The 11,834-nt window shown below is 46.4% G+C and overlaps 1 pseudogene across 1 annotated transcript; it reads left to right on the forward strand.

Annotated features, from left to right (window-relative positions):
- Window positions 1-10,320: 10,320 nt before the first annotated feature.
- On the forward strand, window positions 10,321-11,022 carry LOC102912420 (insulin-like peptide INSL6 pseudogene; annotated as a pseudogene). The gene has a single exon (XR_013046177.1). The product of XR_013046177.1 is annotated as an insulin-like peptide INSL6 pseudogene (transcript).
- The last annotated feature ends 812 nt before the right edge of the window (window positions 11,023-11,834 follow it).

Below are 11,834 nucleotides of genomic sequence, written 5' to 3' on the forward strand. Positions count from 1 at the left end.
CTCCACTGGAGCTAGAGAATCTAGAATCTCCTAGTGATTGGGCCGAGACCTCTGCAGCCCTGCAGGTGTGCCTTCTCCCACCACAAGTCACACCTGGAAGAAAATGCTGGAGCCAGGTGGTCGTGGCACAGGCCTTTAATCAGAGGCAGAGGCAGGCGGATCTCTGTGAATTCCAGGCCAGCCTCAGCTACAGAGTGAGTTCCAGCAAAGGCACCAAAGCTACACAAAGAAACCCTGTCTCAATCAATCAATCAATCAATCAATCAATCAATAAACCAATAAATAAATAAGAACATGCTGGAACCTTCTAGGCCTAAGTGAGAACAAAGATATTATTTGGGAGTGGTCAGCACCCATTTGCGAAATCAATGCTGGTGACTTCTGCTTCCCTTTTAAGACTCTTCATAATCCCCTTGAGACAACGCTGAGCACAGATGGGACACCCACACCAGTTCCAGGAACAAATGACCCAGCTGCTCTATGTACATGCTGGAGCTTGTGCCTGAACTTATTCCTGAGGCACTGATGTTGGGGGGAATGATCAGAGCACCCCCAGGCACTGTGTTGAGCATTTGGCCTAGCTTGTCTTGTTTACTCCTCAGAGACCTGTTAGGATGGGATTTCTTATAGAGAAGCTGCAGACTGTGTTTTCCTCCGGTTTATGTAACTATCAAAAGGCAAAGCAAGGATTCAAATGTAGCCCCGACTCTGAAGGTACCAGTTGTAGACGCTCCCACATCCTTCAGTTCCTCTACACACACACACACACACACACACACACACACACACACACACACACACACACACGTCAGCTCCACATGCTCTCCTTCTCACAGGCACCTCACACTTAGCATGTCCGGAAGTCATCTCCTCACCCACAGATTGATGCTGTCTTCTTTCTCATCCCCTTAGTCCCCACAACCAGGGCAGGCTCCTGATCTCCTCTCCCTCCTGGCTTCTTTTCTCTGGACTCCTTCAGCAGCTCCAGTTCCCTGCTGGTCTTCTCAAGTTTACCCTTCCAGTCCTTCTCCACGCTGTAGCCCATTTCCACACCAGGGTTGACTTTGTTTCCCTCTCACTAAAACCCTTGCTCATGAGGAGGGGCTAGGGAGGTGGCTCAGTTGTGAAGAGCACCTGTTGCCCTTTCTGAGTTCAATCCCAGCACCCATTTGGAGTGGTTCAGAACACCTGTAACTCCAACTCCAGGAGATCCGGCAGAGTCTTCTGGCCTTCACAGGCTGTATGTATGTACACACACACACATACACACATACACACGCACACATGCACACATACACACACACACACACACACACACACACACACACACACACACACACCATACATATATATAAAACAAATCCGTTGCTTGTTGCCCAGAACCCTCAGGTCAACCCTCAATTTTTTTTTTTTTTTATTTAAGTTTGGAAGATAAAACCTTTTTAAAATCCAGCTGCTCTCCACTTCGCTTCTGTCCATCTCAAAGGTAGTTTTTCTGACCACCATCCCAGCCACACACAATCCCAGACAAGGCCCAAACTTTTGCCCATCTGTTCAGACCTTTCCTACTCTACCCATAACAGCTGTGGGATGCGCCACTTCTCATACTAAACATTGCTCAGATGTCACCATCTCCAGGAAGCCTTCTCAGCTCAAGGTCTTCCCTTTCTCCCTCACCCCTCCCAGGCATATGTCATACTGTTCTGGGGAGCCCCCAGTGCCAGCAGAGCAAATTGCCCTATCCCCTCAATATATATATATTCCCTGGGCTGTGGACTCCTGCGCCCCAAAATTTCTATAGTTGATACCTTCTTAATCTTTGTGTCTCTGGGACCTGGCAGGGTGCCTGCAGAATAGATTGATTAAGTAGAACACAAAAAGAGAACTAGTCTCAAGTAAGATGATTTAAAAAAAAAAAAAAAAAAAAAAAAACCACTCAATAGCAAGATCAAGCATGCTGCCCTGGCTACAAGGAGCTATGGAAATTTGGAGGAGGAAGCTATTAGAGGTTTATTAGAGAGAATGCTGGCTGCTGGAGTACCAAGCTTCCCAGATGAGAAGGGTCAGGGTTCCACCTACACCAGATTTATCATCGGAGGCAGCCACATCCTTTGGGCAAGGATCCCTGCCAACAGGCACCCAGGATCCCTTCTACACAATTAGCATGTCTCTGGGTTGGAGAGGCCCAAATCCCGCAGTCTGGGTTGGAGACAAAGAGAGTCTGCTCCTGTTATGTTAATTGCTGCCTCTCTCACACAGAGGATGGGGCCAGGAAAAGCAGATTGAAAATCCCTCCACTTCCACCTACCAGCTCAGCAGCCCGGTCCTGCCCAAGGATGGAGCTGCCAGGCATCGCCGCAGACAGCTGGAGGCAGAGCTGGAGGCTGTCACTGAGCCTGGGAAGCATGCTCTGATGACCAGTCAGCTTCCTACCCGGGAACCCCCAAGCTTAAAATTTCACTTTAGAAATAGTGCTCTCCCCGGAACGCTGGGTTTTGGGTTGTTGTTTTTTGTTTTGTTTTGTTTTGTTTGTTTTTGGTTTTGTTTTTTAATGTAAATGACCCAAAAGAAATGTACTAGAAACTACTACCACCTTAGTACAGGTGGGTGGATGAGCATATTTCCCTCCTGGGAAAAGCAGGTGCTCTGGCTGTGGAGGATGCAAAGAAGATAAAAAGCACAGGATCCATTCCTGCCCTCAGTGTGCCTCATCCATTGTGTCTGGCAATCCAGGGCGGACCCTTTCCTCTGGCCCTTCTCACTCCAAATCCTCTCCCCTCAAGGACTTCCTCCACCCAGAATTAGTGAGTGCACAGCACTCAACTGCTCTGGTGAGGTGTTGTTCCATGCTTGAGGAGCAGTTGATGCGAATCTGGAGGGCTCCTCAGATTCCAGAGTGCAACAAATTCTTCCAGGAGAGCTTACCAGGATAGATTGCTGGGGTATTGGGGAACACAGCATCTGGAAAATGGGGAAATGTTGGCGTTGGCCAAGAGACACAGTTTGACTTGAGAGGACTGTTCTGGAGCTCTATTGTGTAGCATGCTGACTAGCTAATGTTACAGCCTTGCTCGGGACCCTGGGGAGGCCCGTTAGGGAAAGCTATTTCTCTGGCCTGAGTGGGAACCCATCAGTCTAAGCTGCCCAAACATGAGTTAACCCAGTTGATCTGCTCAGTCACCTGGCCAGAGCACCACCTCTCAGGAAGGTGGGCTCACTTCAAGCTGTACTGAAGAGATAGGAGGAATAATTATCCCTTTAATGAGCAATGTACTTTGCCATCCCAGAATTCCTGCTCCCTAGTGCAGTTACTTAGAAAGCCCTGGGTGGACTCTGGCGGATCTATTCACCTTCTGAGTTAGGATTAGAAAGGTAACGAATATTTTCCCTTTTTCTCTTCTTCTGTTTCCTTCATTGGGTTGCTGGTCAGAGCCCAACTGTGGTTTTCCCAGTCCTTTGATCTTTCTCACTCCTTCTCCAGAGCTCTCTGCCAGGTGGCTGCTTGTCCACCGTGTGGCTGACCTTAACTTAAACATGTCCCAGCTTAAGTTAAACCACATGCCTTTTCTCTTTCTTTTTTCCATCTTCCTCCTCCCTGAGGCTGCCAAGACTTACGGCTTGCTGCCCTGGAGCTGGACTCAGAATCTCCACTAATATTGTATTGAATATGTGACAATTGCTAGAATGCATCCTAAGTGCTCTCATCACATGACACACAGAAACTGTGTGATGGGTCCGTATATTAAATGCTTGGTTATAATGAACATTTCAGTGTATACTTACATTAAAACATTATATTGCATACCATGAATACATATAATAGTAATAATTTTTTTGAAAAATATTGCTAGGCTCTGCCCCAGATTTCTGATCCAGTGAGCCTGAGGTAGGATCTGATGCTTTGCTTTCTAACAAGCTCCAAGGTGTTGCTGATGCCTAAGGGCTCAACTTTGGGAACTGTAGCTGTATTGTTTGGCCATTCAAACTGGACTCTGTGGACCAGTTATCATCTGTGAGCTGATCAGAAGTACAGAGTTAGAAGCTGCGTTTTAGCAAGATCTCCCGTGACTCAGAGCACTTTACACCGTAGGCCTTCTCTAAAGCAGTGTTTCTTAAACAGTAGCCAGAGCACGTGTGTCAGCACCAGCCCAGAGCTGGTGAATGCCGAAGAGGCCCAGCCAGGGCCCATCACAGGACCTCCTTCACAGACCCTCTGAGAGTGAATCCAGGACGTCGCATCTGAACAACCTTTGAAGTAGTCAGCACTGTCTCTCCCATGGCTGCTTTTTAGAGCCTGTGGCTTGTTCAATCTCTTCACCCCAAAACAGCTAACCTAGATGTTTCTTCAGAGCATCAGACATTAACCTTCTTAAAAGTTCCACAAGTCAACAGTTCCAATGCTCACTGTTGAGAAGGTCTGGTAGATTCTAGCATCTTCCTGACAGCAAGCGTTTGAGCACAGGTGCCAGGCGGCCCTGCATCAGAGATCCTCCATGCTGGCTGAAGTAGGATGCTCGGGGAAGTGTGTTACTTTGGTGTTCCTTTAGGTGGATTGACGTAACAACGGGTGTGTTAGTTTAACCTCTGTGAAGCGTACAATTGCCTGCGTTCTTAATGTAGTTCTAATACTGTGGAACTACCAAGAAGGGCAGGCATAGGAAATAGTTTGGTACCCTGAGACCCCCCCCTTTGGTTTTGGGTTGTGCCCACACCCTCTTATTATAATGCACTTAGCAGCCCCGGCCTTCCACCTACATGTAATACACAACACACCTCTCCAAACCCGAGAGCAACCTCGGAACCCCGCGACCCCCCTATCTGCGTCAGGTTACATGTATTCTCTGAACAATGGGATGAATTTCAATTTTGAACCATTTCTGTTCAACTGTATTCCCAACATATTGGGGTATAAAGAACAGAAGGGCCAACCCAGCCTGAGCTGGTTTGGGGCACATGTGCAGTAAAGTAAAAGTGTGTCCTCTCGTAACAATTTAGGGGAGACCCTCCTATTTACTATCTTATGTCTATGTATAATTGGGTGTGCATATGATTAAAATCAGATGCATTATGGGAAGGGACATATGCAGTAGGGAAATGATTATATAACCTGATCTACCAATCAAAGTAGAGAACCATATAAACTACAGCCCTTAGTAACCAACTCCTCATTTTTTGGAACCCTACAAAAGGAAGAGCTGAACAACAATCAGGGCTCTTGATTATCTGCACTCATGTGGCCCACTGTCAATCTTGACAGAATATTCCTTTTTAATCTGCACTGTCACATAGCTCCAAATACAATGATCTTGCTTCTTTTGCAAGCCTGTGTGAACCCTTGCTTTCAAATTTGGGGGTAGAGGCCTCGAACCTGGAAAACCCCAGCCCAGACCCAACTACTATCGTTACTGTTGGACATTTTCACTTCTCCAAACGCCAAGCCCATACCAGCCAGCAACTCCTTCCCCAGGTCCACAACATCCAGTGTCTGTGGTTTCCCATCTGTGGATTTTCCTGTTCTCAGCATTTCCTGTAAATGGAATCAGTGGGAACGGGAGATAGAAACTGATCAAGGAGTTCTCGGACATCAAAGTGGCAGTTCCAAGAACGTCCTTCTTGGGACACTAGAAGAGAATTCCAGTTCTTGCTTCCCCGTCTCCTAAATGAGCACCTTCCGCCTGAAGATCACAGGCGACAAAGTGTCTGAGACAGAGAGGTGGTACCTGGACACTTGGTGGGGCCAGCTGCACTGACCGGCTCATTCCCCTGTCCAGACCTCACGAGTTCCATTTCTGCCAGAAGTCTTTTTTTTTTTTAATAAGTGCCAACCTGTCCCAGGTTCTTGTTTATTTTTAAAAAGCAAAGAGTAAAACATTACTGAGCATAGAAGTGGGCCAGTGAGCAGAAGGAAAAAGCAGAAAAGCATTGGGCCATACGCTGTAATACCCGGACTCTCCTGCCACACCTGCCAGCATGCTTCAACTGAGGGTCCTGCAGCCCAAATGCAGGACTCTGGTCAGCTGGGGGGGGGTCTCCCAGGCAGCATTGCGTGGCCTGGTGTGAGTCTTCTGCTAGTGACCATCACTTGCTCTCCTCGTGATCCCAGAAGCAGGCCAGCCATGACACTCAGCATGCCTGTAAGAGTACATCCACTTCTTTTGCAGCTGCGGGTTCCTATGTGTGCCTCTGATGGCCACCTCTAGCATCACCAGGAAGCTATCCATAGGAGCCTTTGCCTAGGGCCTGCCTGTCATGGTCAATGTCGCTCGAAAGCCATTCCGTGCTAGATGTTAAAAATAACCTAGAAATAGCCGTCAAGAAGACACCCGACCTTCCCTGCTTTCCCGCAGCTACTGTCGCAAGGCAGGGCTGCAATCCAGAGAGGTCAAGCAGACCTGGGTTTCATTCTAGTCTGAGTCATGAGTTAGCTTTCTGACTTCAGTAAGTTCCCCCACCAAGCTTCCATTTATGATGGAAAACCAGCAATCCTAAAATTACCCTGACAAAGTAGTTGTCAGAATTACAAGTAAATACCAAAGTTCCTAGCAAGGACCTGGCCTGTTGCTGCCCCTTGGAGGGTGGAGATTAATGTAGCATCTTTCGTCTAAGCCTGGACCTCTTATTTGGAAATTAAGGTGTGTAGTACATTTTACTTAAATAGAAACCACTAACAATACTTTTTTCCTGTTTATATTTCTAAAAGATTGAGACAAAGACAAACAAAAAAGGCCCACCAAACCCTCTATTCAAAACTTCCAAGCCCACAAGAGTCGGGTAACCAGGGAATAAAACAAACTAGAGGACTCCATTCTCTTTACCAGGGTGGGTCTCTAGAAGATGGAGCACGCAACAGCACACGCTGCACATTTGTTATTAGGACTGGGGAGGTAACAGGCGGCATGTACTTAAGGCAGTCCTGCCACAGCGCACACTCTGGGAAACACAATGATTCTTTCCCCGGGTATATGATCTGATCCTGCCATCCATTGGATTCCCTTTTCATGCTTATGTAGATCCTGATTTGTCTCCTGACTGGTGGCTACATTTGCCACCCACTCAAAAAAAATTAAGTGGGGGACACTTAAATAGGAAAGCTGGAGGAAAGGAACGATGACTTTCTAAGATTCTTTAGAGAAACATAATTTCCTTCTATTCTTTAGGTTCCGACGTCTTTTTTTAAGAAGGCCCCAGACTCGATGGCACCATGTTTCTGGAGACCCCTCCTGTTAGTCAGCAGCTCTGCTCTTTCCCTCTCCAGCCCCACCTATGAGATCTCTAAAAAGCCTCTCTCTAAAACCCACTCTCTGTGGCCCATGAGTTTCCTTCTTCCAGTGTGGGAGACGAGAACAAAGCCATTGGTTTGAGGCAGGTTTGGTGGGTGTCAAGTTACTGGGAACCTAGCTCCCTTCCAAAAAGCTCCACTCCTCCCAAAGACACCCCAGTATTCCATATCAGAATCAGGGTCATGGGTAAAGCTCAGTTAGCAGAATGATCATCTAGCATGTGTCAAACCTGGAGTGCAGTCCCCAGTAGCACATTAAACTGGGTATGCCTGATGACGTGTGTGATCCCAGCACATGAGAAATAAAGGTAGGAGGACCAGAGCTCAAGGTCATCCTCAGCTACATAGAGTTTAAGGCCAGCCTGGGACACAGGAGACAAAACAAACACAGATGAGATCATCTATTGTATCTGACCTCCCCCTCTTAGGACATGTTTGAGGTTCATAAACATTATCAATTCTTCATTCCTTTCATGGCTGAATAATATTCTACCACATGTATGTAACACTTTTTATCTAGGCATTCATCAGGTGATGGACATCTGTGTTGTTTCTGTTTGGGGGCTATTATAAGGAGGGCTACAATAGTATAAGTGTTGTAGAGGATGTGTTTGCACATCTTGAGTGTGTGCACTGGGAATAGAACTGCTGTGTAGCATGAGAGTGCTAACTTTTTGAGGATGTATGGATGGAATGATGAATGTACTCTAAAAAAGAGGAACTCACTCTAGAACATCTTTGTTGTCAACAGAGGGCTTGTGGTCATCCAGACCCCCCTAATAAGGGTAGCCCCTACTTGAATGTTAGTACCCCATGGGAGCTTGTCGGAAATACAGAATTTCAGGTCATCCCAGACCTACCAAGTCTAAGGCAAGTTTAACAAGAGGCTCAGGTTATCCGTGTGTGCATGAATGCTCGAAGTGCAGCAAATCTTAAGTGATGTCAGTCAAGAAGCATCCAGTTTGTCTAGCCTTGAATGCATTGGCACAGGAGACCACTTCCTAAATATGACACCAGCAGCACAGACACCGAGAGCAACAGTTAATAAATGGGAACTCCTGAAACTGAGAAGCTTCTGTAAGGCAAAGGACACAGTGAATAAGACAAAACAGCAGCCTACAGAATGAGAAAAGATCTTCACTAACCTCACATCTGACAGAGGGCTAATCTCCAAAATATATAAAGAACTCGAGAAACTAGACATCAAAATACCAAATAATCCAATTTAAAAATGGGGTACAGATCTAAACAGAGAATTCTCAACAGGAGAAGTTCAAATGGCCGAAATACACTTAAAGAATTCTTCAACATCTTTAACCATCAGGGAAATGTAAATCAAAACAACTCTGAGATACCCTCTTATATCTGTCACAATGGCTAAGATCAAAAACACTGAAGACAGCTTAGGTTGCAGAGGATGTGGAGCAGGGGAACACTCCTCCACTGCTGGTCGAAGTGCAAACTTGTACAGCCACTCTGGAAATCAATATGGCAGTTTCTCAGAAAATTGGGAATCGATCTACCCCAAGACCCAGCTATACCAATCTTGGGCATATACCCAAAGGATGCTCAATCATGCCACAAGGACACTTGCTCAACTATGTTCATAGCAGCATTACTCATAATAGCCAGAACCTGGAAACAACCAGATGTCCCTCAGCTGAAGAATGGATAAAGAAAATGTGGTACATTTACACATTATGCCCTGTACTAAGCTCCTAGAATCCAGTTGAAGAGAGGGAAGAGGGATTGTATAAGCAGAGGGGGTCAAGATCATCATGGGGGAACCCACAGAGGCAGCTGACCTGAGCTAGTGGGAGCTTGTGGACTCTGGACTGACAGCTGGGGACCCTGCATGGGACCAAACTAGGCCCTCTGAATGTGGGAGACAGTTGTGTGGCTTGGTCTGTTTATGGTGCCCCTGGCAGTGGGACCAGGATTTATCCCTGGTGTGTGAACTGGCTTTTTGGAGCCCATTCCCTAGGGTGGGATACCTTGCTCAGCCTTGATGCAGTGGGGAGGGGCTTGGTCCAGCCTCAACTTGATGTGCCAGACTTTGTTGACTCCTCATGGGAGGCCTGACCCTCTCTGAGGAATGGAGGAGGAGTGAGGTGGAGCGGGTAGAGAGAGGGCAGGAAGGAGGGGAGGGAGGGGAAACTGTGGTTAGTATGTAAAATGAAAAAAAAAATTTAAAAAAGAAAAAGAAAAGGTAAAAAATAAAAATGGAAAGGGAGAATTATTGAACCTGTGGGAGATACAGGAGAGGACAGTAAGAGAAGAGGATGAGTGAGAACAAAGTGTGATGCCATCTATGTGAGAAGATGCCCTGGTGAAGCCCATTACTTTGCATGCTAACCAGAAAGAAAAAAAAAAAAGTAATAATTTTGAAAAGGTTTATTTACTTTATTTGATGTGTGTGAGTGTTCGCCTGCATATCTGTATATGCACCACGTGTATGTTTGGTACCGATGGAGGCCGGAACTGGAGTGACGGACTATCGTGAGCTGCCTTGTGGGTCCCGGGAAGAGAACCCGGATCCTCTGCAGGAGTAGCAAATGCTCCTCACCGCGGAGCCCTCTCTCTAGCTCCAGGAAGAATTTTTTAAAGTTAAAAAAATATAACCCATGAAGGAGATGAGAGGATGCTTCTCCGAAGGGAAGAGATGTCTCATGTAACCACTAGGCAAAAAAGGAGTTCACATTCCAGGTCGGTTTCAGCATCTTCCATTAGTACATTTTTTGGTCACTCAGGGTGTATGTTGTCTTATGTTAATGGCAGTCTCTTGGCGAGGACGACAAGGAAAATGAATAAAAAGCCAGGGAACGGAGACACTTCTTACTTCCATTTCTGAGCGAAAAGGAGCCTGTTCTGTTCAACTTCCTGCAAGCCTGAAGTCCCAGCAAGCCTGGAACACCCCATACCTAACCTCAGCGTTCTGGAGAAGACTTCGGAGGCAGGGCTGCGCGAGAGGGGCGTGGCGGAGGCGTGGTTTGGTGGGGGAGGAGGCGGGGCGGGCGGGGCGGGGGCGGGGCGACGGCCGTTGCAACGCGCCCGGCCGTGCTGCGGCGGGCGGAGCCCAGGGATGAAGCATCTGTCCTGTTCATGTCTGTTGTGGCTTGGACTCCTAAAGGCTACTTTCTCCCACGGGCAAGAGGACAGCAAACTCAGGAAGCTGTGCGGCAGTGACCTGATGATAGAAATTATGAAACTCTGTGGCCGATCTTCTCAGAGCCAGATCGAGTTGAAGGAGCAAACTCCTTTGACACAGCCCTCACACAAGGTCAAAATCGTCAGCCTTGACCAAATCCCTTCTTGGTCCCCGGGAAGATTCACAAACCCACGCCCTGCATCTGCCTCTCGGGAAAAAATAACAAAAACTTGGGAACCCCAGCCACTGCCGGACCATCAGTTTGAAAAGGTCAACTTGCTTCTTGAGAAATCAAGAGAGTTTTCATCCCTCGGTGTCAATCCCCATGTGGAGAGGGTAAAACTTCAGAAGAAAAGCACAAATGAAATCAACACCTTCAGCAGTTTATTTTGGGGGAAACATGCCCAAAGGAAACACAGAGGTTTCTCAGATAAATGCTGTCTTATGGGATGTACAAACGAAGAGCTGGCCTTTGCCTGTCTCCCGTATGCTGATTTTTAAAACGTATGATAAAATAAATGTCACTGGTGACTGAGATGTACAAACCATCATAGAAACTATGCTAGCTTAATAAATACTCACTATGTCTAACTCACCACTTATTTTTTCTTGGAGTTATGCTAGTAGGTTACGTTGGATTGTAAACTGCATTGGAGAATATTCATGAGCCGCTGACGGTGCCTTACGGTTGTGACAGGCATCTTAGTGACTCCTTTCTGTCATATATATTTTATAGACGATGTTAGTACAAGTGCCACAATCCAAGGAGACATTTGGAAATTACCTATTTGGGTTTTATCATTATGATTAAAAATTCTTAAGCTGCATTTAAATAGAATATGGAATGTTATACATTCTTTATATATAATATACAGATCCGTGTCCATTTTTTAAAAAAAGAAAGAATCAGGAGGCAGAGGCAGGCGGATCTCTGTGAGTTCGAGGCCAGCCTGGGCTACAGAGTGAGTTCCAGGAAAGGCAAAAAGCTACACAGAGGAAACCCTGTCTCGGAAAAATCAAAAAAAAAAAAAAAAAAAAAAGAAGAAGCATCATCCAGATTGTCTGTCCACCTAAAACAAAAATCTTACCACAATAAGATCTGGGCCCATTAAATTGTACCTTTAGAAAACAGACTTCTCTTCAAATGCAACATTACATAACTCTCATACATATCTTAACATAAATCTGTTTATCAGAATGGTTTAGCCTACACCATCCTCTCTCAGAACCTTTCTCTGCCAGCCAAGTTACTAAGAAACAGAGCTGAGCCCAGATTAGATCTCACTGTGGCTTGCATCTGAACCGTCCCCTACAGACTTGTGTTTTCAACACTTGTTCCCCAGCTGGTGGCTTTGGTGCCTCTGGGAGGTGGTGTCCAGTTGCTAGCAGTAAGAGAGGATCTGCTTC

Source organism: Peromyscus maniculatus, chromosome 19, assembly GCF_049852395.1.
Source record: "Peromyscus maniculatus bairdii isolate BWxNUB_F1_BW_parent chromosome 19, HU_Pman_BW_mat_3.1, whole genome shotgun sequence".
NCBI classification, from domain to species: Eukaryota; Metazoa; Chordata; class Mammalia; order Rodentia; family Cricetidae; genus Peromyscus; species Peromyscus maniculatus.